We start from the raw sequence: 6,000 nt of genomic DNA, 5'->3' as shown, positions 1-6,000 counted from the left end.
GCCAAAAGGCCCAGGTTCTATTCCCCAGGAACCATGTTATCCAGATGCTCACATCTGGTGTTCATTTGCAGTGGCTGGAGGCTCTTGTGAACTCATTCTGCCTCTCTCCCTCTCCCTCTTTCTCTGTCAAGTAAATACTTGAAGGGATCCTTCATGTTGAAGAGAAATAAAATCACACGTGTAAGGATACACCGAAAAAAAAAAATACTCAAATAACAGTTAATACAAGAGAGTAAAGGAAAAGCAGTATGAATCACAAAGCAAGAAGAATGGCAGAAATAAATGCATACCTTTAAATAATAACTTTTACTTTCAATGGCATCAATGCCCCAACCAAAAGACATGTTTGTAGTGGCTCAATTTGTAATAGCTAAGAGCTGGAATCAACCCAGATGTCCATCACTAGAAGAATGGATAACTAAGATGTGGTATATCTACACAATGGACTTCTATACAGCAGTAAGGAAAAAAATGATACAATGAAATTTGAGGAAAAATTATTGAACCTGGAACAGATCATTCTCAGTGAACTTACCCAATCACAGAAAAAAAAAAAAATCACCACATAGTCTCACTCATCTACAGCACCTAACCTGAATCTACCCAAGATACCTTACATACCCAGCAAGCATCTCGTGGACTAGACACTAGGATGGAGGTGGAGGGAGGAGAGGGCACTGAAGGGGTGGGAAACACAAATCTAGACCCAAACAGCAATGGTACCATAAGATTCTACTTCCTAAAAGGCAGACAAAATGGCTGAACCTTCACCAGGCCCTTACAGGGAACACCTGAACCACAAGCCACTGGAGAGGGTAAGATCAAGGCCAACCTTAATCTTCTACATCTCCTCTCTCTTTCTCTCTTTCTTTCTCTCTCTCTCTCTCTCTCTCTCCCTCTCTCTCTCTCTCCTCTCTCTCTTATATTAGTTATCTTTTTCCTCATTTTCTTAGCGGGCACTGACCTGTAACTCCCAGTACCAGCATGGCGCTATCATCCACAATGAGCTTTTGATCAGAGAGACCTACAAGGTTTCCTAAAAGACAGACAGATTTCTGTCAGAGTACTTGATGATCCACCAAAGGTTAGTAGTAAGACCCTACTGCTGAAGACACCATATGCAGTTGACATGTAAAATGGAATGGCATGCCTGGAAGCTAGAAGAGAGTCAGTCCCCAGACAGTCAGTGTGTCTACTACCAGAAGGTGCAAACTTTCCCTGAGCCATGTTGGGTTCATCTGTGGTCTGCTACAGTGATGAGGTGTTGGGGACCTCTGAGGCTCTGGCTCTCTGTTTTTGTAGGAGTTGATTTTTCTCTGTGTTGGTCTCTTTCCCCCTTGTGTTGGTATCCAGTTCATCATGAAAACAGCACCCTTGCTCATTTTGCCAAGTTTTCTTAGTTTCAGCCAGGGCCCTTTTGAGGTATGATTGGGTGGCTCTCTCCTTAGCATCTACATCTATCTGAAAAAGAGAAGCAGGTTCTCCAACGGAGAGTAAGTTAGCACCAGGACAAATGAGATAATCTTTACTTTTTTTTATAGAGAATTTAATAGGTGTAAGCCCTCTTGTAGCCCATGATTGATGGTAGCTTGATATTGGAGAGTGGGCTTATGTTTGGATATGGCTCTGACTTGTTTCCCAGCTCCAGATATGGGTCCCATACCACTGAGGGGATCAGTTAGCCAAATCAAGAGCAGTTGGTTCCCCACCATGGTTGTGTGCCACTATTGCACTTGTGTGGGCATCACACCAGGTTATTTGCTGCTAAGTAGGTTAGACCTACTTGCACTTGCTGCTTGGACAGGTATTGGTCATTTTTCCCCAGTTGCCCATGTAGAGATTTGGAATTAATGTATTCTAGAGGCAGTGTATTATTGGAGGTAGGCTTATGTGTACTATAGCCAATTTTCACTTGTCAGTGTTTGGCTCACTCTCCTGTTGCTGTTGTCCATCTGAGGTTGCCCAGGATGTGATGCCTACCCTCTGCTTATACCATCATTTTCTCTTCCATAATGGAGTTCACCCTACAGTCTATAATCCAAAATGAACCCTTTTTTCCCCAACTAGTTGTTCTTCATTGGGTATTTTCTGTCAGCAGTGAAAACCTGACTGCAACAGTATAATTGATACTGAGAAGTGGTGTCATTGCTGCTAGAATCCTGACTGTGTGGCTTTGGCCTTTTTTATTTATTTTGTTGTTGTTGTTTATTTATTTGAGAGTGACAGAGAGAGAACGAGTGAGAGAGAGAGAGAGAGAGAGAGAGAGAGAGAGAGAGAGAGAGAGAAAGAGAGAGAGAGAGAGAGAGAACTGGTGCGCCAGGGCCTCCAGCCACTGCAAACGAACTCCAGACGCCTGTGCCCCCTTGTGAATCTGGTTAACGTGGGTCCTGGGGAATGGAGCCTGGAACCGGGGTCCTTAGGCTTCACAGGCAAGTGCTTAATCACTAAGTCATCTCTCCAGACTGTTTGGCCTTTTTAATCTGCTTTACAGGAGAAATGTGGAAGGATTTTAAATCTTGGACTAAGAGATGCCTTGCAGTGTGAGAGGCTTGCTGTTAGGCCCATATCCTGACAACTTGTATAGGTTTACATTGCATGGAAATGAACTGGTGTGAGCACAGGGATATGACACAGAAAAAATAAACTCTTTGGGCTGAAACTGGCCTGTATAGCTGCAATTGTATGTGAGATTATAGCCTTTGAGATTGGGCTAACTGATCTGCTTTGGAACAACAGGAAGAATGCAGAGTCTTTTGAAGGTGCCAGGCATATACATTATGTACTCTTCTTGATACTTTAAAGATACTTGCGCAGCCATGTTTATTGCAGCTCTATTCACAATAGCTAGAAAATGGAACCAGCCTAGATATCCCTCAATGGAATAATGGATAAAGAAGATATGGTACATTTAGACAATGTTGTTGAATTCATTAGCAAAGAAAAATGAAATTTGCAGGGAAATGGATGAATCTGAAAAGGATTACACTAAGTGGGGTAACCCAGGCCCAGAAAGCAAATGATACACAATCTCTTAAATGTGGATCCTATCTATGAATGTTTAGACCTGAATGTGAGTTGGGGTAAAAATCAGTAAAAGAGACCAGGAAGCTAGTAAGAAGCTTTAAGGGAGGGAGGAGAGGGGAGACTTAAAGGGATGTTATTTTATATATGTAAATAGTTGAACAGATTATTCCAGATGGAATGGCCTAAGCAAGGTCAGGGGAAGCTACTTAGTAAAGAAGGGGTGGGGAGAGGGCTTATCAAATTTTAAGAGGGTATTACTAAGCCATATGACAACCTAATTTTTTGGCACACAAAGGCCACAAATTGTTACTAGAAAAATTTCAGTGCCCTTGATGGAATGCCTTTCAGTAAGTTATTAGCCAGGGAGTTCCCTGATGCCACCAAAAAATTACAGACCTTTGCTAAGAATCTTAGTTTCCCACCAGGAATAGGTGATAACATGCTATTGCTGAAGAGTCTACATGCTTTTGCTGTAAGGTCACTGAGAAATCAACCTGGAACTGAGCTGAAAGCCTCCTCCCTATAGACCAGCTGACAGAAAACTGGAAAAAGCTACACTGCATGTAACCCTATGGGACAGAGAAGTTGTCAGTGGAGATAAACAATAGTGGACACTGGAAGTCTTAAGTTTGGTCAGCCAGACCAAATTGGCAAAGGGTGCAATACTGGAGTGTCTGTTAGGGGAAAGCCAACTGCTCACTAGTTGGACTGGAGTCCCTGTGATGGGTGGGGTCATGGGCCTTCTGCCAGTGTCTGGATAAATGCAAATATTATGCTCACCAAACTGTCTAGTAAGCACTTCTCTTGATGTTCATACTCATATATTAATTCTACTCTCACTTTGGGGTTTCAGGTGGCAATGACCTCTGTCTGGAATGACTCAAAAGGCACCATAGTGCTAAGAAGAAGTGACAGAGGAGTGCTCAGCACTGAAACATCTCTATCACACCTTCCACAGCTCAGGGTCCATTGTGGAAAATGTGGCAGAAAGGATATAACAGCTAAAGGAAATGTAGGACTGCTTACAATGCAGTCTTCCAGACACAAAATGGCCTGGATATCCATAGCCTTGCAATCCATGGTACTACCTACACAGGACCTTTAAATGGAAGGACAAGATGAAGATACCAAAATAAAAGAGAGACTCATTGAGAGGTGGAGGGGATATGATGGAGAGTGGATTTGTGAAGGGGAAAGTGGGGGAGGTGAGGGAATTATCATGATTTATTGTATATAATTATGGAACATTTCAAAAAAATTAAAATATATATGTATATATTATTTACAAAATGTAGTGAAACATTGAGGATAATCCATTTTATCTAATTAATTTTTGTAAGCAAGGACACACAGAGAGGGAGAATGGACATGCAAGGGGCCTCTAGCTTCTGTAAACAAACTCCAGACACATGTACCAATTGGTGTCATTAGGCTTTTCAGACAAGTACCTTAACTGCTGATCCATGTCTCCAACACAAATTGATCACAATTTTATGCTTCTTGCTAAGCCTTCATGTGGATCATATAGCTTTGGGCAATTGATTTCTTCTTAGAGAAGTGATTCGATCTGTGATTGCCTTAACAGATGTTCAATAGAGGTTGAACACACCATTCTCCTCAGATCATAAGATTAGAAGGGATTATGACAGTTGGGGTAGTGCCCTTCCTGTAACTTCCTTGTCTTAAGCATCAGAACTATACTAAATTCTGGGAAAAGTGATGACTGGTAAGATAGAGAGAAAATATGGAAATATGCCAATGAAGTTCCTTACCTATGGAGTCACCAGAGGTGAGGAATATGTGTTTATTTTCACAACAGGTCATACATAGAATATAATGAATGTTTCAGAAGGTATTTATGGTAACAAATTTGGTACATGGGCAAATTTTCTTTTACAGAGGGCATAAGGAGAACAAGCCTGTAGAGAAAGAACAGAATATCCTATATTGTTCCTCAAAAATTATTAAAAGTATTTAAAATTTACATTAAAGTAAATATGCATGTTTTAAGACTGATGAGCTATTAATACTGCCAAATACAGGACAATAATATGCCTTTGAACATAACTAGTTTATTTGGCTTAAGGTCGTGAAAGGCTTGACTATCCCATTTTACCTTTCATTTGTCAAGAATATGCATTAATATTTACAAAATCTGCACTAGAACTTCAAATTTACAAACATTTTTTTTGGAGGTTATGACATGTACAACCCAACACATGATTTGTTTCTGCTTTGAAAATGCAATTTTGGCAGGCATTGTTATTATTACTTATTATTATTATTGTTATTATTATTATTGGTTTTTGAGGTAAGATTTCCCTTTAGCACAGGCTGACCTGGAATTCATTATGTAGTCTCAGGGTGGCCTTGAACTCACACTGATTCTCTTACCTCTGCTTTCCAAGTGCTGGGATTAAAGGAGTGTGCCACCATGCCCACCTTGGAGGGTATTTTTGAAGCATATTTTTAACAATCAAAGTCCAGTTGAGTTATCACATATTTCTTCATATGAAGCTAGTATCACCCTTTTACCAAAACCAGGCAGAGATGCCCCCCCCCCCCAAAAAAAAGAAAAGCAAACTATAGGCCTATTTGCCTGATGGACTTTGATGCGAAGATACTAAACAAAATCTTCACATACTGAATCCAACAACACATCAAAAGCATTATCCAACTTGATCAAGTAAGCTTCATCCCAAGAACACAGTAGTGTTTCAACATACAAAAATCTGTCAATGTAATACACTGCATAAGTAACCTTAAAGACAAAAACCACATGATCACTTTGATAGATGCAGAAAAGGTCTTTGACAAAATACAGCATCACTTTATGATCAATACATTGGAGACAGTTGGCATGGACAGTTTATATTTCAATATAATAAAGGCTAAATACAAAGCTCCTAAAGCCCAAATAATACTTAATGGAGAGAGACTGAAGGAATTCCCACTGAGAGCAGGAACAAGACAGGG

The sequence above is a fragment of the Jaculus jaculus genome, chromosome 10, assembly GCF_020740685.1.
Source record: "Jaculus jaculus isolate mJacJac1 chromosome 10, mJacJac1.mat.Y.cur, whole genome shotgun sequence".
In the NCBI taxonomy this organism is placed as follows: Eukaryota; Metazoa; Chordata; class Mammalia; order Rodentia; family Dipodidae; genus Jaculus; species Jaculus jaculus.
The sequence above is the reverse complement of the archived record's forward strand: the minus strand, read 5'-3'. Positions refer to the sequence as shown.